Genomic DNA, 27,954 nt, shown 5'->3' with positions numbered 1-27,954 from the left:
TTGCACAAATCAAGAATCACTATTAAATTTGACCCCGGCAAGGCCCAAAACACACTTCTGATTACTAAAATTCCAGCTGTTAAATTTGGTTTTGATAGTAGTCATACACTTTATTCTCTTGTGAGCAGGCAGACCAAAGAATAACCGTCGACAGAATAAATTCTTCAAAAACTCCCATTTCTGTTGATACAAGAGGTTTTCTAAAAGTAATTTAATTCTTTTGCCTTTTACTAAAAGGGTATTGTATGATGTATGTGTATGAGAGACAAAGAGTGAGAAAGAGTATGTATGTGGTGTATGTGTGTGTGTTTTCATGGGCATATGAGCTTAATACAATGGAATGAGAAGACTGGGGTCAGATAAATCTAGTTTCACAACCTCACCGGGCCATTTTCCAGGCTTGTGACTTCAGAAAAGTTATGTCTCGAAGCCTAACTTTTTCCATCTATAACTCAAATAAGATTATTTGAAGATTGAGTAATATATAATTTGGTCAGGATCGTACCATAGCAGGCAGTTAATAAGTGTTGATTCCTTTCCTCTTACAGCCTTGTATAGGTATGTAAATGTCTGTGTAATATGCATCTATACGTAAAGCCTTATCCTTATGACTCATTTTAATGTGTTGATTTTATCACAGAAAGAGCATTCCTCCCACGGTAGCTAATCTATCCTGTGATAATTCAAGTGACTAGCAACTTAATGGATACGATTCCACCTGGGGAATTAAAATGTGGGTTCCCTGACTCAGAGATTCTGATTATTTAGATTTGGGGAAGGGTCTAGGAATCTTCATTTTATTTTTATTTATTTTTTTGACGTTTATTATTTATTTTTGAGAGAGAGAGCGAGAGAGAGAAAGACAGAAGAACGTGAGCAGAGGAGGGGCAGAGAGAGAGGGAGACCCAGAATCCGAAGCAGGCTCCAGGCTCTGAGCTGACAAGCCCAGAACCCGATGCAGGGCTCGAACTCACTAACCGTGAGATCATGACATGAGCTAAAGTTGGACGATTAACCGAATGAGCCACCCAGGCGCCCCACAGAGATCTTCATTTTAAACAGGCAGTGCAAGATGAGGATTAACAAATGCCAGTTTCTAGGAAGCAGATGAAGGGAGAGACCTGAGACTTGATATACCGGTTTCAAATCCATTTTCTATCAGAGATATGTCTATTTTCCAGTGTTTTATATTTGTATCATTAATGTTTATGGTTTGTATTTGTAATAAGATAAAAACAAATGAGTGCCAGATAGTCAAGGGATGCTAGCATTTGCACCCCACTGTCTCTGTCTGCAGCACAGCATATCCACAGCAGCACGGGGTGACATGCCTCCGAGTCAGCTTCTCTTCCTATGGAGTCAGTGGTGACACCCTGTCCCTGTGCCCAGTTTTGCAAAAGCAATGTAATTTTAATTGTAGTGGCAAATAAATAACATATTTAGTGGTGGCAGTAAGATGTATCTTAATGTATTTTTCTAGGGTTGATAAACATCTCTGCCATTTGATTACATTTCTCTGCCTGTCTGCATCTTGGAATCATATAATTTTTAGGCTAGTTCACATCACTCGTCTATCCCAACGTCACTTAATCTATGAAAAAATAACTGATCCTATATTTCCTCCTAGTCCTAGTTGTTTTCTTTGCTTATTCACAAGAAAGGATCGAGACATATGTATACTGATGTTTAAGCTATGTATAGAGAATATAAAACATATTCGATTTGTTCATATTGAGTTGTTCTTTGTGCTCCTTGCGCATAATTTAAAAATCAGACTGGGGCGCCTGGGTGGCGCAGTCGGTTGAGCGTCCGACTTCAGCCAGGTCACGATCTCGCGGTCCGTGAGTTCGAGCCCCGCGTCAGGCTCTGGGCTGATGGCTCAGAGCCTGGAGCCTGTTTCCGATTCTGTGTCTCCCTCTCTCTCTGCCCCTCCCCCGTTCATGCTCTGTCTCTCTCTGTCCCAAAAATAAATAAACGTTGAAAAAAAAATAAAAAAAAATCAGATAACTGGAATATGTTTATTAAAATTATCCTTTTATAATGCTGTTGGCATTCTGTTGATGGTTTGCTTTTGGAGGATGCCAGTGGCCTGGAGCCTTCCTAGAGTTTCTCTGTCTGTTCTCATCGTGCCCAAGGGGAGAAGACAGAGCAGTTTTCATGAAGTGAATTCTATACCTTATGTGCAGTATTTTAGCCATTGTATTAGAACCTCAGAATAACCTGGCATGATGGAAATTGGGGCAAAGAAGCTCAGTAGGGAAGCTGATGAGATTTTCACACCCTGAGGTTTGATTCCAAAGTCCATCCTCTCTCAGGGGTAGGGAACACCCAGTTGTTTCCCCAGCCATATACAGAGAGTATGAAATAGATCCGTGTTTCTGATTTTAGGTCGAAGACTTAGAGACCCTTGTCCTTGATATTATTGTAACCTCAGAATTTTTTACAAGAAGCAAGTGGAGCAAAGCTAACATGCAAACTTGAAATTGTTCAACAAATATTACCTATGTGCCAGGTGTCAGATTAGGACCCCACACTTGTGGCAACCTCCCTGTCTCCCTCACCCCTGTCTCCCTCACCCCTGTCTCCCTCACCTATCCTTATCTACTATCCATGTGCTGCTGCAAGCTTTCTTTTTAAAGTGAAAACACCAGTGGATTTCTACACTGATAGATCCATCAATTTGTGTCTTTTTATAGCTGTTACTGTCCCTGTGCAGGGCTGAATGTTCCCAGAGTCACTGTGCCAGTTGAACGTTTAGAACAGTTCCTAGGGGGATTGCCCAGAGGTGTTCAGCAAGTGTTTGCTGATTATCCTCTGAGGCCCTGAAGCCTAAGGTGGGGAGAGGGAAGGAGCCCAGAGCCCTGCATAGGGAGGTTGGGGGAGACAAAAAACACCATGGTGTGAGAGACCAGACCAACCAGGAGGCCTAGGACTTGTCCCCGTGACCCACTGAGCCACCTTGGGAAGGAAAGTTGTAGAGCTTTGCTGGCTTGGTTTCCACATCTGTAACCATAGAAGGTTTGGCTCAGTGATTATTGAGGTTCCTTCTAGCTCTAAGATGCAGTAATTCTGTTCCCTCTCCAGCAGAAAAACAGAGGTGCTGGGACAAGCGGGTGGAAAGGGGAGACAAGAGTTAACTCTGTGTTTAAGGTCTTCCAGGGATCCTGATTTCAGAGTTCCGTCTGACTGTCCTCATAGACAGACTAGTACCAGCCAGGGTTTGGGTTCTGCTTTTACCCTCTACACTTTTGAGGCAAGTGTATGAATTTAAGGGTGGGAGATTGTTTGGGAGAAAATTAAGATTCTTACAAAAAGACAGAGCCTGGCTAGGAATCAATCAAGAGATGATAAAATAGGAGGTAGGGAATCATGGTTTTCAAATTTCTTCGCTAGAAAGAACCTCAGAAACGAAATAGCCCAACCTCCTCACATTCTAGATAAAGAAATAGGAGTCCAGGGAAGTGCTAGGACTTAACTCAAGATCACACAGCTAGTAGCAAGCTGGGAACAGAACCCAGTGACCAGTGCCCAGTCCAGTATGTTCTCTGCAGAAACAGGTGGGTCCTGTCTTAAGGCAGGTTATAAGGAGAGCAGAAGATGGCAATGAGCAAGCAAAGCGTAAAGAGAGGCTGAACCTGTTCTGTTGGAGAGCGGACCATAAAGCCTGTTGGGCTTCTAGTACACAGTAGGACACCATGACGCAAAACTTCCATCCTGTTGACCAGTGGACTCTTGTCAATTAAAGTAGTCGAGAAGTTTTCTTTTTAAACTGGGAGAGGCAGAAGGTGGTTTCCTTTTTTTTTTTTTTTATGTAGTTTTTATGCCCAGTGTGAAGCCCAACACAAGGCTTGAACTCATGACCCTGAGCTGAGATCAAGAGTTGGCCACTTAACCAGCTGAGCCACTCAGGTGCCCCTGGTTTCCTTTATTTAAAGCGTTTTTTTCTCTCTTACTCCAGTGTAAATTACTACGCTATAAAATAATTTAATTTTGATAGGAATTAAATATTTTCTGAAGGAATATGAAGAGGAAGACCCAGCTTGCACTGGCCATTTCAATGCCTGTGTTTCGCTGACTCCTTTTGCTGGCCGCTTTTATACGTGTGTTTATCCTATGCTGCTTTTTCATGAGAAACCAGTGGCTATTTAAATCCTAGAGGAGCATCCTGAGGTTATTTCAGCAATCCATGAAGGCAGGCTTTGTGTAAGGTGAGATAGATGGGAGCTGTCACTTCCTGCTTCGTGAGTTGGATATTGTTTCTAGGCCCCGTTTTGTCTGTGTTATTTTTCCTGTTCATGTGTTAGAACAACTTCTGATTATTTGTAGAGTTGTTTACAATTAGATAATAAGACCACCAATTCAGTAAAGACAAAGCGGAATTTCTTATCTTGCCAGGCAAGAGACCCAAACTTGTATGCATTTTCACATAGGCATAGAGATTTCTGATTAACTCTGATAGAACATTGATTCACTTCTAGACCAAAGTGAGGACTTCCTTTTTTTTTAATTAAAAAAATTTTTTTATTGTTTATTTTTGAGACAGAGAGAGACAGAGCATGGGAGGCAGGGGAAGGGCAGACACACACACACACACACACACACACACACACACACACACACACAAACTGAAGCAGGCTCCAGGCTCTGAGCTGTCAGCCCAGAGCCCAACTGGGGGCTCAAACTCACGAGCCATGAGATCATGACCTGGGCCGAAGTCGGACGCTTGACCAACTGAGCCACCCAGATGCCCCCAGGATTTCCTTTTTGAAAAATCTACTCAGCATTCTGGTCTGTCCCTGCCTATACCTGTTTATTCTGGTCTTGTAGTCCCTGACATGAGCTCAAAGAGCAAGTCTTCTCAAGGTCCCAATGCTGTCTTTATGCTCATGGGTGGAAGCAGTTAGGACTGTCTCACAGCAGCCAGAGTCATACCTGCTTCCTGGGTGCCCGCTGCAGAACCATATTTTCTGCCCTGTGTTCTGCCCTTACCTTGGACTGATGTGAGTTCCACCTTTGCTTTAATGGGAGGACCACCTTGAGTCAGCAGAAGGCACTAGGATAGGTGGAAACAGCAGTGAGGTGGCAAAGAAATGAAGCCCTGAATGGGGTTTTACTCAGACGTTAGAGAACTGGCCTACCCTGAGTGCTGTAAATAGGGTTAAAAAAAGAACGTGACCTTTGAAATTTTTCCTGTCAAGGTCTAGCAATTCTGGAGTTTCTGTAGCCACTATACACTGTAAGTTGACTTTTTGCACCGAAGCACCGTTAATTACCCGGGAAACACATCTTTTCTTAAACGAGTATACGCTACAAGAGTGAGTCTCTTACCCTGTTTTGTTGTGTATTTAATATTCTTGATATTTGGTTTTGGTTTTGACATTTTCAGGAAATCACTCAAGAGCTTTTTGCCACATTTGAATCATCATCTATTTTAAGACTTTCTTTTCTATTTATTGTTATGAGTTTCTGATAAGATGATTTGCGCGTCTTTCTATTTTAGGAAATCCTTTTTGAGGACTTTTTTTTTTTTTTAAATGAAGTTTAAGTAGGAGTCTTACCTCTAATCCTAGTAGCTACCTTACATTAAAAATGACCTATTTCTTCGCCCCATGAGGTTCCCTTGCTTAGGGAGGATAAAAAAAAGTCGGGTGATTAGTCATTGTGGCGTTCCACAAACAAATCCTTTGGAGGCCATGATTTATGTTACTGATCGGGGAAAAAAAGGTTATATCTGTCCCTAGACAATTACTGTCGTGAAAGTTAAGTGCCGTATGTTCCCAGAAGGTCCCCCGAGTGTCCTGTTTGTTGTGTTCAGGTTTCCGAACCCGGTGGCCATTTTCTGTGAGTTTGAATCCCTGTGTGAAGCCCCTCCCACTGTGGAGTCTATGAGCATTTTGTTTTCTAAAATGAAAGCACAAGCAGAAACTCGAGCTGTTCTGCAGAACAGCCTGTTCTTCAGATTTTTTTAGATCAGTATATTCAAAAGCATAGTTTTTTAAACAGCCTATTGTGGGTTTTTATCTGCAGCAGGTTTGGGTTTGTTTGGAGGATTTTACTATTTTTTTTAGTGTAGACAGCTTATTTATCGCTGTAACTGCTCTCTGTTTCCCCCCAGATACTTTCAGTCAAACAGGTGAGCGAGGGGGGAGGGAACTATTTTGATACCTGACTACCGCCAGAAACCTTCATTCAGTTTCGAGTTAGTTTCTTTCGGTGTGAGATTGGCAAAACCTCACTGGAACTCTCAGTCCCTTTGATATTCCTTCCTCCTCCTGCCTTTTCCACCCACCAGTTTTCCCCAGGCAATTTCTTTTGTCTCAGCCGCTGTGTGTCCATTTGTGTGACCAGCTAGAGTTTTTGTAGCATTTTCACGGTACAGAAGCTCTTGTGCCTCCAGTTGTACGCCAGACCTACGGACAGGCTTGCTTGACAGCTCTCCCAGTCACCTGTATCTCGTGGACCCAGGGAGGAGGTGACTGTTTCACAATCCTGTGCCACCTCGGGGATCTATGCTGCCATGCCTGGCCTCGCTCCAGAGATTGCAGTGTTTCCAGTGGTGGCTTCAGACTGGAAAAATGGGAATTGGAAGAGAAGTCAAGGAAAACACAGGAGGAGGAAACGTGTGTGCAAGGAAAGTACGTACATGGATTCGAATATGTGAGAGCTCGGGTCCATGAAAACGATCCCTGTGCATTGGCATTTCACCAGGGGGGAACGTGCTGTGGACTGCGGACTGTGTGTTGACAGTGGGGAGCAAGCGTGGCGGAACAGGGAAGAGGCTCAGCAGCTTTTCTCCAGGAGGTCCCCACTGGTGTCAGAGGCCAAAAGGATCAGCTCTGCACCCCCACCCCTACGCCCAGGGTCTCTGGAGCAGAATTTGCTTCCTTGGGTTGATCACCATTGTTCTGTTGAGCACTTCGCAAAAATTCCCTGGAGCCACTTGTGATCTTGGTAGATACACGTTATTATGCGGATCCCACTGTTTGAAGCCCAGACTGCCAGGTTGTCCAGGCTGCATTTCTGTGTCTAGCTTTTGGAATTGTTATTTGTGTGATACAGTGGTGAAGCACGGTGTCATTCAGAATACTCTGACCCAGGAAGGAACTACTGGTAAAAGCCTGTGCATTCTCAGCAATTATTGCTTCCCTCACTATATCATCTGCTAACGATGAATATGGAAGCTCTTTTGGAAAGGAAAGTAGGGTGCCTCCAGGAGTATGAATCTGATTTTGAGGAGCTAGAGTTGACCTTGTGGTTGACGTGACTTTTGAAGCAAAGTGAAGAGTTTGATATCTGCCACTCTGCCCCCTAGGATTCATATATTAAGAAACTTTCCACTTGGGCATGAACAAACTGGAGGGATCCTGAAGAAATATTGTGTGACCCAAATACATGCCATGTTAAGGCTTCTCACCACCTATCCTTCATTAAGATGGAATACTTCAGTAGTTTTGGAAGCTTGGATACTGATACCTCACCATATAATTTTTAGGAGGGCATTGAATCACATTGCAGAGATGGAAACGTTATAGGCAGAATAACACTTTTAAGTGATTTCTACTTAGGTTATTATAGATTAGGGTCTAAAGTTCAGATACAAATGGGGGCAAGAAGATAATATGAACGTTCAATGTGGGCTGGGTGTAAGAAGATAGAATAGTGAAATTGGGGCAAACCGGAGGCTTGAAAATTTTTTTAAGTACTGGAGGGCCAAATGAAACATATCGACAGGCTGAATTCAGCCTCCGGACTGCTTGCCTGCCAATTATAGAGCCACACCATCTGACTCAGGCCACCAACCTGGGTTTCCTCAGTGGCAGCCTGCCCAGTCTTTTCTTGCAGAGCATTGGGACTGAAGTTCTTTAAGACCCATCCCAAGGAAAGGTCATGGCCATTGAACCTTCTCCATGTCACAGCAAATAAGGGAACCACTTTGAATATAAACGGTGTCTGGTCTCATACTGGCAAAGCTATTTGTCAGTAGAATCAGCAGCAAAACACAACATGTATGTCCAAGGACATCTGGGGGACATCTTGAGAGGCATCAGACATAGCAGCCTTGATTAAGCTGCCCAGTGCTCACTGTGCCCATCCCAGGATAGAACAGGAAGAACCCACCAAAAGCAGCCACTCAGCCGCTCCCTGTTCAGGCATGTTCCTCCCGAGGCGGCTGAATGAAGCCAAGACTGCAGAGGCTAACCTGGCTGGCATCAGGCCATGGGGTGACAGTGAGGGACAGCAGGCATTTCATGAAATAGTCTCTAGCATTGACTTGCTTAGCCCAAAGATGCTTTCTGAAATATCAAGCATTTAGCTACTGCCTAGCTAGTCCCAGACCGGGACAGTGTGAGAATTGGCCTCTCTCTGTTGACACTTGATTGACCTTCTGCACATCCTGGAATTTAAAATGCCTTGCCTTTTTTATAAATATCTTTTAACCACTCCTGTTTTCCTTAGCTCTCTCGGTGCAGAGTGAATCATAATGTCTGTAAAGCACTTAGCACAGGGCCTAGCATGTAGAAAGTGCTCAGTAAATATTAGCTCTTCCTGTCATTGGCATCATTGTCATCACCATTATAACTATTATAATTTCACCAGCAGGTAAAGGAACTTAGTTTCCTTAAACCTGAAATCCAATTGTACACCTCAGCCATCTCCACCCTGACATAAATGAAGATGGACCACATACATGTGACCCACAGTGTCTGAAAATGCACTTGACAAGATGCCCAGCTGACTCATGCACATGAATGTTTGGGGAACACTGCTCTAGATGCTGTGGTAAAGGAGAGACAGACTTACGTAGAGATTGGTCCTTGTGGGTGTGCTAGCTAGAAGATGCTTTCGGATAGTCTTAGAGGGTAGGGACATCTTGGGGGATGTACCTGTTGCATTATACTGTAAGGATGTATGATGGGGTGGTTTTGACCACACCAGGAATCTGATTCTGAAGGCTAGTGTTCCTGAGCCATGACTTTAACCTCAGCCTAGCATGTGGTTCCTTTCCACCTGCCCCATGCCCCACTGACCTTCTGGCCAGGCAAACCATGTTGCCAAGAAAGGAAATTCCTATGTTAAGAGGCCAGAAAACCTTTGCGTGTCAGGGAACCGACACAAGCAATTATGGTGTAGGACTTTAGTGGTGGAACATGTATCAGTGTAAAAATGAGGAGGGATGTGGTCTCAGTAAAGGTGCGGGGACCCCAGGAGGCATGAGAAGGAAAGTGTAACTGAACCTTCTTTAATGTTGGTGACTGAGAGTTTTGCCTGCTCCTAAGGAAACATTTGGAATGATAGAAGTAACCAATCCTGTGCTGCCTCGGTGACTTGTCTGGACTGAAAGCTACTAGAGTGGTGAGGACAAAGTGGCCACAGTATCTGAAATAATGAAGCCTAACTTCATATCAAATTAATTTAGTCTAGAAAGTGAATTAATGAAAAGTCTTTTCAGCTCTTCAAAGCTTTCACTTGTATTTTGAGGGAACCATGGTCTAGCATTTGTTAATTTATGATTGTGGTGATTTTTTCCAGTCTGCATAGTACTTTCAGATGGCCTTGTGCGCTGCACTCTTAGCAGCCCGGGGTCCCTTGGGCGGCATAAGACTTGGAAGTGTAGCTGCTGATTTTAGTCCCTGAAATAGTTCTCTCTCTACCTCTTTCTTCGTCTTCTTCCTGCTACTGTCAGGGAACTTAGCTTGGAGTTCTGGATCTCAGTCCCCTCTCCCATTTATCCAGATGGGTTTTTGCCATGGGGTCAGTAGTAGGTTGAATGGTGGCCACCAAAAGAGGTGTTCGTATCCCGATGCTGTGCATACGACCTTATTTGGAAACAGGGTCTTTGCAGATGTAGGTTAGTTAAGGATGTTGAGATGAGTTCATTCTGGATTGTGGGGTGGGCCCTAAATCCAATGACAACTGGCCTTCTAAGAAACACACAGAGGAGCAACCCATAAAGAAAAGTCCATGTGAAGACATAGGCAGAGATTAGAGTGACACAGCCACAAGCCAGAGAACGCCTAGAGCCATCAGAAGCTGGGAAAGGCAAGGAAGGATTGTCCCCTAGCGTCTTCAGAAAGAACGCGGCCCTGCTGATACCTTGAGTGCAAACTCCAGCCTCCAGAACTGTGAGAGAAGAAATTTCTGTCGTTGTAAGTCACTGAGTTGGTGGTAACTTGTTAACAGCATTATTAGGAAACTGATGCAGTGTCCAGTCCTAGTCTTGATTCAGAAATGCCTGGGAACTTGTGAAAAATAACTCTCTGGGGCTTTACCCCCTGACCGTTCTGATTCTGTCAGTCTGGAGTGGCACTAAGAAACTAAAGTTTTGATGAGGGCCTCCAGGTGATCCTGATACATCCATTACCCCTCAGGAGTGGTATTCCTCAGGCTCCTTCTGTTCATCCACTTTACTTTCCTTGGGCAATATCCCTGCTCATGTCTGCGACCACCTCCTCCATGCCTGCCAGTGCACTGCACATCTGAGTCTTCAGGCCGGCTTGCTTTCAGCAGCAGAGTCTGTTTTGGAAGCCTGTTGACTGAGAGCATCGCCTGCGTATTCCGCAGGCTCCTCAGGGAGCACAGACTTTATTATCCTCCTCCCAAACCAGCTCTTTGATCAGGTTCCCTACCTGCCAGTGGCACATCAAGGCAATGGTTTTGGGGTGTAAACCCTTCCCTCTCTCTTTCCTCTCATTTCCGGTGAGTTGATTCTTCCATCCAAATAGCTTTCAGATCTTTCTCTCCTCTTCCCCACCTTCCCTTTGCCTTCTTTCTTTTTTTTTTTTTAATTTTTTTTTCATGTTTATTTATTTTTGAGACAGAGAGAGACAGAGCATGAACAGGGGAGGGTCAGAGAGAGGGAGACACAGAATCTGAAACAGGCTCCAGGCTCCTAGCTGTCAGCACAGAGCCCGACGCGGGGCTCGAACTCATGAACTGTGAGATCGTGACCTGAGCGGAAGTCAGCCGCCCAACCAACTGAGCCACCCAGGCGCCCCGACCTTTGCCTTCTTTCTACACTCCTGCAGATATCCTTCTTACCAAATGGTTTCCAGAATGATCTGCCTGCAAATTTGTCAAATGATTCTCACTTAAAATCTTTTAAATGATTCGCGATTGTCCAGGCTGCACATTAGAATCATCTGGAGAGGCGCCTAGATGGCTCAGTCACTTAAGCACCTGGCTCTTGATTATGGCTCAGGTCACGATCTCACAATTCGTGAGTTTGAGCCCCATGTGGGCTCTGCGCTGACAGTATGGAGACTGCTTGGGATTTTCTCCCTCTCTCTGACCACCCCCCACTCGCTCGCTCTTTGTCTCTCTGAAAATAAATAAATTAAAAAAATCTCAGTAGTCAGTATTCACCCAAGACCAAACAAACCAGAATCTCGAGTTGGAGCCTGCTTGTTGGTTTTTTATCCAGTTCCCGTGGGTGACTCCAATATGCTAGGCTGGAGGATAAAATCCAAAGTCTTGGTAACATTCAGAACTCTTGACACCTGGGTCCCTGCCAGTCTGTCCCTCTCTGTCTCCATCAGGCCCTGTCCACACCCTGTGTGGCAGCCATTCCCCACCTCTTTGCCATTCCCCAAATGTATCATTTTATCTCATGCCTCCTTGCCTCTGCTCAGACCTCTGCCTGGAGATAGAATGCCTTTTTCTCTTTTCGATTCCAAAGAAATGCCCTGTATCTTTCAGGACTCCGTTCCACCTCTGTTTGCCTGACTCTCCTTCCCCCAACTGTTTAAGCCTGCCTCCTTTGGAGTCCTGGGCACACTCACTCGAGTGTGATCATCACGGAGGAGCTGTTTGTGTGCATGCCTGTCTCTTCATTAGACTGTGGGCTCCAGGTGGTTGCTGAATGAGGGAAGAAATAAAGGATTAAACAAAGCTAAGGGGTTGAAATAGTGTTTCTCCTTCTCTGAATTATTGAGCCCATGCTGCCTTACACCTCCTCAGACACCTGTTAAGAAAACAAAGGTCTACTTGGTTTTAATGACCGTAATGAAGTTTTAGTAGAAGTAGAAGTAGTAGTATGTAATACCAGTAATTGAACACTTCCTAGCTAGGTTCTCTGTAGTCGTTACTTCCTTTAACTGACCCAATAATCATCTCAGGTATCATTCCCGTTTTACAGAACGAATTAAACAAAGTGTTGTGCCATCACGTAATGCAAGATGGCAGAGAATACAAAGTGGAATGCAGACATGGTCACCTGGTTGGCAGTGTTAATGGTTTGTAGGCCGGTCGGGAAAAACTGGATCTTTTGGTCAAATGGCTATTGATATATAATCTTTCGAATGGCATATTCACATTTGACACTGAATTTGGCACACACACACAAAAACACAGCCATTAAACATAATACTCAAAAGATGAGATGGTGATTCATATTTATTAATAGCATTTGGAATCACATAAATACAGTCTTCCTTTTAAGTATGCTAGAAGGAGTTTGTGACCCACAGTCACAAGATCAGGGTCAAAAACCCAACCTGGCCAATTACATGATATGTGGTGTTAGGATTTGGCTTAATTTTTCTGAGCCTCAGTGTCTTCATCTTTGAAATGGAAATAGTATTTCACAGCCCAGACTGGTATTGTGAGAAAGAAAATGAAATGGTACGTATGAAAGTGATCTGTAAATGGCCTAAGGCTAAGCAGGAGTAAAGCTGAGTGTTCTTGTCCTTGTTCTGCATTTGGGTCCAGAAGATTGGCCTTTAGAAAAGTGTCAGGATGGAGAAGGTGGTGTCCTGCTGGGTCAGTGAATATGGGCACCGAGGCAGTTAGTTGCAGGTTGTCTGATTTCCTGGTGGGGCAGGGTACCAGGAAGCTGGGTTGTGAGCCCCAGAAAACCAAATGGCACGAGCTAGTTAGGGAGGATGTGGGAATGAGGAAGAGTGGTTAGAAAATTAGAGTCTTCTGCTTACTGAAACAACAGAGCTGAGAGAATGTAACTGGTCAGGGTTTTACATTGGTTCACCTGTAACCAAGGACCAGCCCAGGGATCCCAGATCGACTCCAGGGAGCTGGTTCTTTTAAGTAAAAGGTTTCTTTTCTGCAGCTCTGAAGTTTTCTGGATCTCAGCACAAGAGCTCACTTACCCTGAGGTCTCAGTGTCTTGATTCCAAACATATTAACGCATTAACACAGACGGAGATGTTCTTCACAGGGCCACTTCCTCATAGTGTAGATTCAGCTTGCTTCCTCACCAAAAATGAAATCAAGGCTTTATCTGTTTTATCCTGATAGGTTGAAAAATATTTTCCAAGTCCCAGTCTTGAAACATGATGGGCGGTGGGGGGAGAGGTTAGAAGAATGACCACATTCTGCCACTCTGGAGGTGAGCATAGAAAACAGCCCTGCCTTTTTTGTCACAGACATCACCATCCTAAACTTACCTGTAAATTTCAGGAGGATTAATCTGTGTAACATGTTTTTAAAACATCAGTAGATCCATTTTAAGTTAGAATTTACATTCTAAAATATCCCAGCACACTGGAGATGATGAACAAAATGAACATGATTAAATTTAATCAGAATAAATGGGTGTGTTTGAGCTTTGTTTAAAAAACTCAGCCTTGGAAGTTTGGAAGCTGAGAAAGAAGAAGAAAACAAGGGAAGAAAGGAGAACTTCATGCCAGAAAAAAAGAAGCATGTGTGTATCCTAAATAAAATCAATTATTTGCTCCCTATTTGCCCTTGCTGAGTGCTCAGGTACTCTCACTGAATCCTCCTAACACCCTGTGTGGTTTTAGGGAGGTCAGGTCCTTTCTGTGGTCCTGCTGTTAGTAAGCAGGTCCCAGCATCTGCCATTTGAGTATGATATAATGAAGCACATGGAATCAGAAGTCCAGAAACCAGTTGTGGTCACACCATGAGATCTTAGACTTTTCCGTGCCTCAGTTTACTTGCATCCAAAATGAGAGGATTGGACCAAATCCAATGCTCTTTGTCTATTAAACCTTCTTCACAGTGGACTAGTAGAGGAATTTGAAATGTTTAGCCCAGGAAGGGGGGACATGCTAAATAAACCTTCAAAGCGCTCTCGTAGGGCAGAGGCCACCATTGAGGGCCCCTTCTTTGCTCCTGGTGAGGACTGCTCCTCCAAGGAGGAAATTCCTGCACTGGGCAGGGCGGTACCCACCCTTTAGCTGAAGACTCCCTAGAAGCCATTTGTGGCAAATTGAGAACAAGTTAGAGTGCAAACTCCATTAAGAAGCCGGCTCTCTTTGTTACCTAAAACACTCAATGTCTATTTCTTTTGGAGCAATGCATACTCATCTGCCCATTGAGAGAAAGACTGAGGGGACAGAATTACCAGCTACCCAGGACACTGAGCATTTCTCTGTGTGGACTCAGCACCATCTTGTGGACACAGCACTCTGGACTGGAGATGGGCTGTGGTCATCAAATGTAAAAGAACCTCAGAACACAACCCGGAAAAGCCTGCTGCCAAGGCAAAACTCTGTCTAAAGGATCATGTTTGTAACAGGGGCTGTCTAATCTCGGAGCTAGGAACTGCCTTAGGAAATTTACTTTTATGACCATAACCCTGTTATTAAGCCCGTGACACCTGGAAGAGCAGCGTGGGCAGGCTCAGTGACAGTAGCCAGACCTTCCCAGGAGTTGTGTTTACTAGGAAGCGCCTCAGCACAGAGACCTCCTTGGAAGGGAGCCCCAGGCTCTTTCCTCCACGGTCTCCCTTCCCCGTATCCTGCATCCGGCCCCACCCCTTCTGGTACAGAGCACCCTATGCCCTGCCTCCTCTCTTCCTTGCTGGTATTGATTGCCACTCTGGGCATGACTTCTTTATTGTGCTTAAAGGCCCCCTTCCCAGTGAGGTGAGGATGGAACAGAAGGGAGCTGTGAAGAGAACAGAACACTCAGGTTGTAAAATGCTTTGCCTTCCCTCCGTCTGCTAACACTGGTGGAGCTGGCCATGTGGATGTTTTTGCCATTTCTGTGTGTGAAAAAACTGAGTAATGATCTAATCTGGGGCTAAGATGATAGTCTGAGGGCACTCTTGCTCAGCATCTTTACCCACAGTGGGAAGAGCAATGTGTGGACCCAAAGAAGCCACTGGCCTCTTCTCTGCTTATTCTTCACAGTAGGGTTGTGGTGGGTGATATCGTCAATGGGCATATAGAACCCCCCCCCCAAAAAAAACAATAGAGTCACTAATTTTCTATTTGTTAACACAGTTATTGATTTTATTTATCATAAACATCATGATGCATGTACTTTTTCTTTAAAAGTGGGCATTGGTTCTATCAGTTACATTACTGTACCTACATTAACATATTCTCGCAAGACTTTGATACAGGAACTGTTACTATTATTACCCACATAGTCCCTTATTTTGCTAAATATTTGTTTTTGCATTTACCTTCCATGACTGTTTTGTAGCTAACTCCTTTTCTTCTGGGGTCAGCCTGGCTCCCGACTGCCCAGCCTGTCAGAACTAGTCTTTTGCTCAGGCTCACTGGAAGCCCTTGAAGCCTGAAACTCTCTAGGCCATTCATCTTTCCACTTCAGCTTCAGAGAAACCCCTGATTCCAACCTTTCAAGCAGCAAGCATTAAATTGGTTGTTATTATCAAAATGAGATGGGCTAAAGAAAAGAGTTGTAGGTATTGGTTTCTGGAATTTTCATGGAAAATTAGAATGAAAAGAGCAATAGAATGAAATGCACTTTATGTGCAAGTTGCCCTATCATATCCATTTTGTAGATTAAAAAAAAACAGGTCTGGAGGTGTTAATTAACTTGTCCAAGTTCATACAGCTAGTAAGCGGCAGAACTGGAATTTAAACCCTGGAGTGTATAAGCAGAGACCCTGCTTTAACCTGTAAGGATAAAGATATAACTATACAAACAGAGAAAAGACAGCCCAATGGAACAGGAGAAGGAGAGTTTGCGACTACTGACTACATCTGACAGTTGTCAAAAATTTTCCTCCAGGGTTTCTTTCAGTGGAAGCTTGAACCAGATCCAAATAAGCACATAAACATGTTAAACCCCAGACTGAACCCAAATTAAAAAAAATTTTTTTAATGAACAAACCACAATCTAATGAATCCATTAAACTGAGACATAAACTAAAAAAATTCTAAAATCAGAAAACCAAAATGTTCTCTAAAATAAGTCATACCAAACTGACAAGTTACTAGGTTCCTAGTTTAAAGTAAGAAGGAGGTCCCAGGACATGGCCTTGCAAAAGTCCCATGGTATGAGAGGAAAGGAGCAAACGTGGTCTGCTAGGAGTCTGTCTACAGGTAGAGGTGGAGCAGCAGAATAGAGGTGAAAGAATGTTGCTCTCCAGAGCAGCCTCATCACCGAGTAAGCTGACAGACAACACCCTAACTTTGCCTTGTAGAGTGCAATTCGAGTGATCTGACTTAAGGGGACAAGGACACATCATGGAAATTTGTAAGTGATTTAGGTATTTGTCTTAAACATTAAACATTCTGGTCTCCTTCCTATTAAGCTTTTTACCAGAATTGCCAATAAATAGCTAACTTGAATGATTTTTTAAATTTAAATTTGTAATACCTTTTTTCCACGTGCTGAGAAGAATGCTAACAAAAGATGCAACTAAAGAAAGAAAAGAATTTAAGATGGTACTTGTAACTAAATGCCCACATCTGAGCTAAGGCTCAGATGTAACTGCTGTCTGCATCAGGGAAGAATGATTAGTTGATGAGCCCTTCTGGGGTATTAAGTACTGTGCGGGGTGATGGGGACCTCTGGGCACACAGTGAAATAGAACATATGTCCCTGCCATTGAGGAATTTCACATTCCTTATATTTGGGGCCTGGGGCCAAGGCTTGCAATATTTGTTCCTACTGACATTTGCAACTAATTATTAATTGGTAATAGTAATATTAATAATAGCTCATGGTTAGCAAGCTTGATTTTGTTCCAGACACTACACAAAGCACTTTCTAGGTATTATCATTTAATCCTCATGTTAACCCTGATAGATTCTATTTAAAAAAAATTTTTTTAATGTTTATTTTTGAAGGAGAGACAGAGCATGAGCCAAGGAGGGCCACAGAGAGAGGGAGACACAGAGTCCAAAGCAGGCTCCAGGCCCTGAGCTGTCAGCACAGAGCCTGACGCAGGGCTTGAACCCATGAACTGTGAGATCATGACCTGAGCCGAAGTCGGACACTTAACCGACTGGGCCACCCAGGCGCCCTGATAGATTCTATTTTTAGCTCCATTTTGCAGATGAAGAGGCTGAGGCTCAAAGAGCTTAAGAAGCGTGCCCAAGGTCGCAGCCAGAATGTGACGGAGCCAGGTCCACCTGCCACCAAAGTTCAAGCTCTCTGCCACTATCCCAGATTGGACGTGATCTCCCTCATCCTGAATTATCCTTAGGGAGAGCCTTGTTTCATGAATGGATTGATACAGGGCTTTGGGGTCTCTCAGTTCTCCTGGTTCAGGAGCTCTGATCTCCTCACTCACCCTTTCAATACCCACTTCTTATGGTAGCCCCTGTGTTGCACTCAGTTACTGGTGAGTGGTAAGCATTTGATAAATATTACCTTGAAATAGAAGTGGATCAAAAAAATAACAATTGTGGGGCACCTGACTGGGTCAGTTGGTAGAGCATGCAACTCTTGATCTCGGGGTTGTAAGTTCGAGACCCACATTGGATGTAGAGGTTACTTAAAAATAAAATCTTTTTTTAAGTAGGCCTCATGCCCAGCGTGGAGCCCAACACAGGGCTTGAACTCATGATCCTGAGATCAACACCTGAGCTGAGATGGAGAGTTGGACGCTTAACCGACTGAGTCACCCAGGTGCCCCATAAAAATAAAATATTTTAAAAAATAATAATAATATTTATGAGTGCCATATATTACTTTGAAGTTTACTTTTTTTTTTTTTAGGAACACAAATTAAAAATAGAATGTTATGGAAAATTCTGAATTTCCCCAAAATGTTCACCCCAGAGCCACCTGGTGGTCCATATGGTATCTTTATGCATTTTAAAGAAACAGCCCCGTCTGTATGGCAGGAGGATGCAGCCCTCCCCGGTGTACCTGCCTGGCCAAGCAGAGCGTGAGCTGGCTCTCAGCCTCCCCTTCTTGACAGCATATCACAGGGCATGGCCTGTCCCCCTGCATTTGGCAGCCCTGCTCAAGTCCAGTTGAAAGTTTGCCAGGCACTCACACACGGGTAAGTAGGCTGCGGTCATGAGCCTAGGAGCCTTTGGTACCAAGAACTTATTCTTTATTTCTTGGTGCTTCTGAGCCTGAAATGGAGAGTCTAGTCTTTTAGTTCTACTGCTGAGTCTGAATCCCAGCTGTGCCGCTCACTAGTGAAATGACCCCAGTCAAGTGACACAGCCTCTCAGAATCCTCAGTTTTCTCATTTGCAAAATCAGGTTGCTGTGAACTTAATCGGGATGGTGTGTACACAGTGTGTAGAACGGTACTGGGCACATGGATGTGCCCGTCAGGTGCTGAGGGCACAGCATGTGGCTGGCATAGGAGGTGAATTTCCTCCTGTCAGATGAGCAGGTCTCGTTGGGGACGTTGATGCACTTGTGGTGGGATGTCAATGTGACACTACACCGGTCCTGAGGAAGGCTGCCCAGAGGGGCTCTCGAAAGAGCAGGGGACAACAGCATAGTTAGAAGTCATGGGCCAGTGCATGTGCACAACATAGCTCAGTAACTTTTTTATACTACACCCACATGTTAACCACTTTGAAGTTTTAGTATTTTTTTTAAGTTATTTTAAAAGTTTGTTTCCAGCTTAGCCTAAGCACTCAAGAGACAAAAGCCAAATCCCTGGAGTTTAAACTATTTAAGAACAAAATTCATCTGAGTAAATTTTAAAGATTTTATTGACTTTATTCCATAATTTGTGAATTGAGCAGCATCCAATCTAGCAGATAAAAAAAAGGAGCGCCAAAGCGCTATGCAAGGCAAGAGATTTTATAGGCAGATGGGAGCAGAATACGGAAGTTACACTAGGCAAAGAGGCAGATTGGTTATTGCAAGGTTACTCTCCATATAGCGGACGGCAGGGCCTTATTAGCAGGGTACTTAATGCTGATAAAAGTTGATTCGTGATTGACTGGTTTAAGATTCCATTTCTGGAAGAGGTAAAACTAAGTTAAGTTTCAGTTTGGTGACATGGGGCTTAGCTTAGCATAAGGAATTCCATTTTGGGCCTGTTGTCTATAACAGAACAAAGCATATCAGGGCATAAAGGGTTGCTCTTCTCCCTTTTTTTGAGCCAAAGCAGTAATAGTAAGCCATTTCTCAGTGTTTTGAAGTTGCATTTCAGTGTTTTAACTTGTTTGGGCAGTGACAACTTTGTGGGCAATAGATAGATGGCCCTGGCTTGTCTTATCCGGCTCAGGTTTAGGCTAGCAGTGTTGATCTGGGGTGTGTGTGTGTGTGTGTGTGTGTGTGTGTTTCCTTATACCATGTCAAAACAGCCTTCTTGGCTTTTTTTATGTTCAACAAACATACTCACCCCTTTTAGCATAGGTGACAAATGGCAGGGCAGTTTCTGTTGACCTAATGCTGGATCCAGAAAGCTTGGTAACAGTGCCCGGTATAGTTGGCTTTAGAAAGCTTAATGTTTGGGTGCTTTTTGTTTTTGCATTCATTCAGTAAAGGTTTGTTAGCACCTGTTCTGTGCCAAGTACAGTGCCGGGAGCTAAGGATACTGGTAGACAGTCTTAGCTCTCATAGAATTTATACTTTTGTGGTAAAGGCACACATTTGTCAATGTTTAATTACAGTCGTAACGAGTGCTATGAAAGAAAAGTATGCTGAGAATAGATAACAGATGAACCTAATAGAGGGGGAAAGGATTGTTGGATAGAGATAAAAGAGGACTACTGCCTGGGCTGGAAGGGTGTTCTAGGATGCAGAAGCAAGACCCTGAAGTGACAAGTTCCTAGGCATATTGAATGAACAGAAAGAAGGCTGATGCACGTTAGAGTGGCAGGAAATGTGGTTAAGTCGCAGAGGACTTTATAATTCTTGGTAAAGATATTGGAATTTGGGGGAACCTGGGGTGCTCAGTGAGTTAAGCATCCGACTTCGGCCCAGGTCATGATCTCATGGTTTGTGGGTTCCACCCCCGCATTGGGCTCTGTGCTGACAGCTCGGAGCCTGGAGCCTGCTTCGGATTCTGTCTCCCTGTCTCTCTGCCCCTCCCCCACTCATACTCTGTCTCTAAAAAATAAGTAAACATTAAAAATTAAAAAAAAAGATACTGGAACTTGGATTTAGGGTTTCAATGAGCCTCACTGACCACCTCTCAGTTCTGTGTTTGTGGAGGGACTCTTCCGTCTGTCATGGGGAAAGCTCACACCCAAAGTGACCCTCCCCTGGAGATTCTCTTTTGCTAGTGCTCCCCTGACGCTTCATACTCATTGCTCTCATGCTGTACCCTGACTGATAGGTCTCTAACATGAGCTTCATGATCCCTGAGACTGCATCATGCCCAGTCCTCTAATGAGCGGGTAAATCTAAATACTCATTGGGGAGGGGAAGCAAATGAAAATTCATTTTCCTTCTACATACATACACTTCAGAGTAACAAATCCTGGCTGTGCAAATCCTTGGTCTTTGTCTTCTGAGTCCTTGGACTGAATTGGACTGAATAGACTTTTAGAAAGCAACTTCTTTTAATACTAAGATTTTAAGTTGGCCACACTTAATGGCCAACGTGGTGTTGAGTGTTTAGCAAATTCTGGGCTGTGGGGCAGGCACCATGACTGACTGTGTTACGTGTTCAGGTGGCACCTAGAGAATGCCTACTGCAGCACCACTGTTTGCCCGGTCAGCATGCAGAGTCCCAGGCCGGGGCCCATTACGTGTAGCAATGCTCAGGTTGGCCTGGTGACTGCTGCCCATGGCAGGGGGTCTGCTTGCCTTAACTCCAATCCTCAGCTGCCCTTCTTGGCTACCACTCTTGACACATTCTGCTTCATGACAGGCAGCATTTCTTTGTTACTTTTTTTTTTTAAGTTTATTTATTTTGAAAGAAAGAGTGCACAGGAGAGGCAGAGAGAGAAGGAGAGAATCTCAAGCAGGCTCCACACTGTCCATGCAGAGCCTAATATGGAGCTCAAACTCACAAAATGTGAGATCAAGACCTGAGCCCAAACCAGGAGTCGGATGCTTAACCGACTGAGCCACCCAGGTGCCCCTCTTAGTTACTTCCTGGTGTGTGGTCTAGGCTGGCTGCCCCCAGGGGTTCTAGCTCTTGAATCTTGGCCTGGGTCTCTTCCTGCTATGGGCTTCCACAGTAGTGATCCCATACAGTACGCCTGCTGTTTGGACTCGGTGCAGGGCAGTTTTGTGCTGCTCTGTCTTCACTCCTGCTGTGTGTGCACACGCATGTGAGGTGGCAGTAGAGCATGGGGGACTGAGCACCATGCTGCCATCAGAAGTGACAGCTCTTCTGTAAGCACGGTACTGATCTGGGCTCAGTTTCCACTCGATACCGTGGGCACGATAATATCAGCTTCCATATACTGAGCACAAACTCTGTTTGTTAATTCACTTAACCCTGTGAGTATATAGTAATATCTCCACTTTACTTTCCCACTGCCCGGGATGCTGAAGGGGATTAAAAGAATTAATATTTGGGGTGCCTGAGTGGCTCAATCAGTTAAGTGTCTGACTTCAGCTCAGGTCATGATCTCTTGGCTTGTGGGTTTGGGCCCTGCATCAGGCTCTGTACTGACAGCTCAGAGCCTGGAGCTGCTTCGGATTCTGTATCTCCCTCTCTCTCTCTGCCCCTCCCACCCTCCTCAAAAATAAATAAAATGTGAAAAAAAAAAAAAGAATTAGTATGTGAAGTGCTTCACAACCTGAAATACATCAGATAAAAGCAGTTTTATTCTAAATTGATTAGGGAAATTCAAACAGATGGGCATTGTATTTGGCAGTATTTATGGTACCTACCCATATCTAATGCTGATTTAGAAACATGTATCTATTTACAGTGTGGATTGTTTATTCAGTAAGTGAGTATTTACTGAGGGCCTACTGTGTGTCAGGCACTTTTCTAGGTGCTTACATCAGTGTAGAATATCAAAGTTTACTGCCCTTGTGGCACTTCAGTTCTAGCAGGCAGATGGACAGTAAGAAGTGAAGGGGTAAATTGCGTAGTATGTTGGAATGTCATGAGTACTGTGGAAAAAATAAAAGCAGAGCAGGGTACAGGGCATCGGGAATGCAGGGGAGGGGGGCAGGTTGCTCTCTCAATCAAGGGGAGCCTCGTTCATGTTTTTTATGCCTAGCCATTTCATGTAGTCATTCAGCAGATGTTTCCTGAGCACCTACCATGTGCTGCATCCTGTAGACATAGAAGTGAACAGGACTCACAAGGTCCTTTCTGTCCCGGAGCTTACCTTCTGGTGGGCAGAGCAGACAATGCACAAGCAGGCAAACACATGTGATAATTGCAGGATGAGGTAGGTGGTATGAAGGAAAACCGGGCATTATGAGGGCAAGTGAAAGCAGAATCAGACAGAGACTTGGGTGATCCCCCCGGATGACACTTGAGCTGGGCCTGAAGCACGAGAGTGAGCCAGCCCTGGGCAGGACTGGGATCAGTGTGTTTAAAGGCCCTCGGGGCTGGAAGAGACCTGGCAGGTGGAGTAAGCAAAAGGAGGCCTATGTAGTGAGCACAGAGAGTGGGATGGAGGGGAGCAGGCAGGTCTGGAGAGAGCAGCCGGGACCTGTGGACGATACCGGGCCTTGCAGGCCACAGTGAAGCTTCTGGATTTTGTGCTCATGTCTGGAGAACACTGCCAAAGGGTTTTAAGCAGGGGTGGACTTGATCTCATTTGTGTTTATGAAAGACCATCCCGTGTACTGTGTGAAGCATGGACTGCATAAGCAGTCCTCTCCAAACCACCAGCTGAGCAGGACATGGTCAGTTCTCAAGCTGATTCCAGCCCACACTCACTGAACCAACCCCACCGTGTGCCGAGTGCTGCTCTTCATGCTGTGTGTGTGTGTGTTGTGTACTCGCTCCTTCCTGCCCAGTTTCTGGCTCCTCCAGAAAGAACCAGTGTAAACTGGGATTCTTTGTCATTCAGTAGTCCTGAGAAACCTGGGGGACAGAGGGAGCAGGGGGTGGAGAGGGAGGGTGCCAGGGGAGCTGGGTTTAGATGGTTTAACACCAAAGCAGCAGTTAGTGTTCAGTCCATCTTAGTTCTTGTGACCAGCTGGAGGGTCATTGTTGTTCAGTAGCCAAAAATTTCTGACAGTTCTTCCTTGTGTCCTTCCCAAGAGGAAGCAGTCACCTGAGAGGAATAGGGCCATTAAATCAGTTGGCCCTTCAGGCTTCCAAAATATTGGTATTTGGTTTTTTGAGACCAATTCTTTATGATAAGCTCACCTGGAAATGAGAAGTCCCAGAGGACAGGAACCCTGTTCTGGTCTTTTTGGTAACTTGGTTCCTGCAGCATTCATATTTAAAATGCCTCCTGCATTAGGGACGCTGAGGGTCAGTGGAATTTGTTTGAGATCAGGAACAAACACAGCACCGGAGGGCTTAGAGGTACACTCTCTAAGCAAGCAGATATCTGGGCATGCATGATCCTGAGAGGAACCCAAGGTACATGGACTACCCTGAAATACTGTTGTGTTTCAAAAAGGAAAAAAGAAGCCAAGGACCTTTTCCCCCTTTCATCTTTCCAAACAAGCAACTTGAAATATTTAACTGAGCACATTGCATCATTCATGAATCTGATAATGCTCGTTCTTACAATCCATATGCACGCAACTACAAGTCTAGAGACCAGATGTTTACCTTTTCAAAAGAATATATTCAGGTGAGGTTGTTCAAGCCAGCCTTTCTCTGTTGAATACACCCTGGAAGCTTCCTGGTGTTAGCCTTTCAAACGGCCTGAATTTCAGTTGAAAAAGCCAACTTTCCTCACCTCACCATGCTTTCTTGAATCTGATAGTTTAAGTGCGTTAAAGTCTGATAAATGCAGCTCTTCTCTACCCCTTTTGGACTGCGTTTAGAAGAGAAATCAAGAGGATTTTCCTTTTCCTAGACATAGCCGAACTCTATAAAGGGCTTCTGTTTTGTAATCTGTTTTTGAGATCCGATGCGTGTGTTTCTAACACCTTGTCATGTGAGCGTGTGACGTAGTCACCCAACAGGACTGTGAGAAAACGTACTGCAGGGATGTGTGTGGGGTGGTGGACCGGACTCACTGAAGCTGTGTCCTTTGTCGGAACACTCTCTGCAGGGACTAGCAGACCCGTGCGGTAGTTTTCACTTCGATATGGGCCCCTCACTGCCCCAAAATGGACTGTGCATTTGACTTTTGCAGAATTCCAGGTCAGTATCCTAATACAGTGTGTTCTTTTTTTAGTTGGGTTTTATTTCTAAGTTTCTTTTTATAGAAGGAGCTGTGCAGTAGAGAGAAGCAAAAGTTGCTCTGTTGATTCAGTTTTGTTGTTCTGTACGTTAGGAATTGGGTGGTGGCCAGCGGCTGCAGGAGGGCCTTGGGCCTTCTCCTCCGATCAGAAGATTTAGAAAAATAGGCCTCAGTCTGGCCCCGGAGAGTAGCCTTACTCGACGTTGCATTGCTTCACTCTTTGTCATGTCTTAAAGATTTACTAATAAAAGTACACCAAATTTTATTAACAAGCCCTGTAAAGTGCTAATAATAGGTATGTTATTGATTAATGAAGAGGTTTTCCAAGATTTTTTTGTACCATGAGAGTTAAATTTTTTTTTTCAACGTTTATTTATTTTTGGGACAGAGAGAGACAGAGCATGAACGGGGGAGAGGCAGAGAGAGAGGGAGACACAGAATCGGAAACAGGCTCTGGGCTCTGAGCCATCAGCCCAGAGCCCGACGCCGGGCTCAAACTCACGGACCGCGAGATCGTGACCTGGCTGAAGTTGGACGCTTAACCGACTGCGCCACCCAGGCGCCCCTGTACCATGAGAGTTAAAATCTATATGGAAACTCTCATTTTATGTTTTTTGATTTCTGCATATTTCAGTAAAGTTGCCTTGACTAATTGAGGAGGGAAGATTTAATTAAGCTGGAGGGGCGCCTGGATGGCTCAGTCAGTCAAGCATCTGATTTCAGCTCAGGTCATGCTCTCACAGTTCGTGGGTTTGAGCCCCGTGTCTGGCTCCGTGCTGACATCTCACAGCCTGGAGCCTGCTTCAGATTCTGTTTCCCTCTCTCTCTGCTTCTCCCCCACTTGTCCTCACTTGTGCATGCACTCTGTCTCTCTCTCAACATAAAAAGACATTTAAAAATATAATCAACTGGAAATAGTATTAGTTGGTCAGATCATTGCTAAGGATTGTTTCCCTTTTTAAAAAAAATTGTTAATGTGTATTTTTGAGAGAGAAAGTGTGAGCAAGGGAGGGACAGAGAGAGAGAGAGGGGACAGAGGATCCAAAGTGGGCTCTGTGCTGACAGCAGACAGCCCAATATGGGGCATGACCTGAGCCAAAGTCAGACACTCAGCCAACTGAGCCACCCAGGTACTCTTCCCCTTTTTTAAAGTTCAGTTGTAGAATGAGTGAACCAGTGCCTAAAAGCAGTCTCCAGAATCTAATTGGGTGGGGGCTAATTCAATAGATGAATGGTTAGAATTGTTATGGGCACACAAAATTCTGTGAGCAGGCTAACCTTTGAGATTTGGAAGGCAAGAATGCGAGCAGTGCTAGATTGTGCAAACATAAGATGGGCCACAGTCCTGCAAATCAAGGAACAGTTGTCACCTGAGCACCTATAGTGTGGAAGCCTGTTTGGCCCCCTGGTTTTTCAGCCGTGCTCAGACTCCAGAGGTTTTAGTAATGACTTCAAGCTTGGGAAATTCATGACAGCTATAGAATGTGTGTCTCTGTGACTGTGGGTATGTCAGTCTGTGTTTCTGTATCCCTCGATCTCCTTTTCCTGGGGATTTCTGCTTGTATTTTACCACATTCTCATTCACTTTGTCTCTCGTTCTTTTAAGCCTATATCTGATTTCTCTTATTGAGTAAAATAATTTTTAGAGAACTTAATCATTTTGAACATCTTCTTATAGGTTAGAGTAGGATTTCTCAAATGTTTTGGTCCTAAGACCTCCTTACACTCTTAGAAATCATTGAAGACCCAAAGAGCTTTTGTTTATCTGAGTTAAATATCTATCAATATTTGCCATATTCAATATTTAAAAGGAGATTAAAAACAACAACAACAACAACAATTAACTCAGGACACCTGGGTGGCTCAGTCAAGCATCCAGCTCTTGATTTCAGTTCAGGTCATGATCTCACAGTCATGGGACTGAGGCCAGCATCAGGGCTCAGAATTGTCACTCACCCCTCTCTCTGTCCCTCCCCTGCTCATGCTGTCTCTGTCTCTCTCTCAAAATAAACAAACATTTAAAAAATAATAATCACGATTCATGAAAAATAGCTGTGATAAACAGTCATGATTAAATAACATTTTTAATAACATTTTAAAAAATAAATTTTTCTAAGGCAAAAAAATGTAATGAGAGTGGAATTATCTTACATTTTTGCAAACATATGTTTAGCTTGATAGAAAGGCAGTCAGATTTTCATATCTGCTTCTGAATTCAATGGCAAGTATGTTGTAGTTGAAGTATGTGAAGAAAATCTAGCCTCATACAAATAGGTCGTTGGAAGTGGGAGATGTTTTCTAATAGCTTTTCATTTAATTGTGGATATTCCTTGATAATACACCAAAACGTGACAGGTAGTTGGTGTTTTTAAAGGTTAGCTGTGACATGGAACTTGAACCAAAGCAATGACTTTCCATATGTTGTCACAGTTAAATCTACTGATCTTACACCTTTTTGCCTGTATGTGCGTGGTTTTTTGTTACAATATTTGGCAAATGTTAGTTCACTGAGCTATGCCTGTCTTCCAAACTCATTGCACGATATACAAAAGTCACATTCATTAACATCACCACCAACCTCTGTAGAAAAATCATTATGTATTGAGAAATGTAGAGCTCATGGCGGTGAATGCCAAAGTTTGTGTTAAATACCAAATTTTCCAGAATTGCAGTTTTCATCTGAAAGTCAAATTTTATTACTGGGAACAAAATGGCTACTTCCTTGAAGTGACAGTCCCGCTTAGTTCATTTTCAAGAAAATGTTTGCCCAGATATCCACATCTGAATAACCATAGTTTGTCTGTCAGTCGTTTTTTAATGTAAAAATGGTGTTCCATGAAAAAAAGTTGGCTAGTTCAGCTCACAACTCTGCTCAAGGCAGACATTGGTTTTTCAGTGCACTGGAAGTGTTTTGTGTGTACCTCCCATTTTATCACACAAAATAGTAAAAAAAAATGTATATTCAATGGCCAAGATTTAATAAAATTAATAACTTTTACTTTCTTATCTGGGTGTTACTGGCTTGATGCTTGCTACACTTTTGGCTCTTTTGCCCATCATTGCTTTTGTACCATTAATGCACATATTAGCATGGCTGGGGGAGGGGGAGGGAGGCAGATGACATCTTTATGTTATTATGAAAATAGTTTTGACCTCATGAACCTGCTGAAAGGGTCTTGGGAGACTCCAGGTCCATGAAACACTTGGAGCCAACTGCTACATTAGGAGGAAACTAAGAAGAAAATGGACAGGAATTAATCTTTATTTTCCTAGTTACTTTTGCTGTCTACAGAGTAGAATTTGGGTTCATTTGGTTCTAATTTTGAAAGCTTTAAATCAGGAACTTTTCTAAATACAGGGTGTAATTTAAGCTGTTTGCTGCTCAGGGTCTGAAGAGCCAGCTCCTCTTGCTTATTGTCACCATCGTCGACAACGTACTGTACCCTACAGGTGTCGCGAGAACAAAGATGAGTTAGATTGACCTTGCACTCGAGGAGCAAATAGGGAAGGATAGAAACATGAACAAATGCATAACACTTCACGTTTCATAAAGGTGGGAGCCAGAATCT

The 27,954-nt window shown here is 43.9% G+C and overlaps 1 protein-coding gene across 15 annotated transcripts in view; it reads left to right on the top strand.

The window, feature by feature from the left end:
* Positions 1-27,954, top strand: part of ZBTB38 (zinc finger and BTB domain containing 38) — a 171,036-nt gene that overhangs the window by 96,325 nt on the left and 46,757 nt on the right. The window contains exon 1 of one of the 15 annotated variants that reach the window (XM_019810631.3): positions 24,254-24,345. The exons of the other annotated variants lie outside the window; for them this stretch is intronic. The gene's annotated coding sequence lies outside the window, so the exon portion shown is untranslated. Of the gene's footprint in view, positions 1-24,253; positions 24,346-27,954 lie in introns of those variants that run through there. 15 annotated transcript variants of the gene reach the window in all.

The sequence above is a fragment of the Felis catus genome, chromosome C2 (assembly GCF_018350175.1).
Source record: "Felis catus isolate Fca126 chromosome C2, F.catus_Fca126_mat1.0, whole genome shotgun sequence".
NCBI lineage: Eukaryota > Metazoa > Chordata > Mammalia > Carnivora > Felidae > Felis > Felis catus.
Note: the sequence above shows the minus strand (reverse complement) of the source record. Positions and strands in the feature narration are given on the sequence as shown.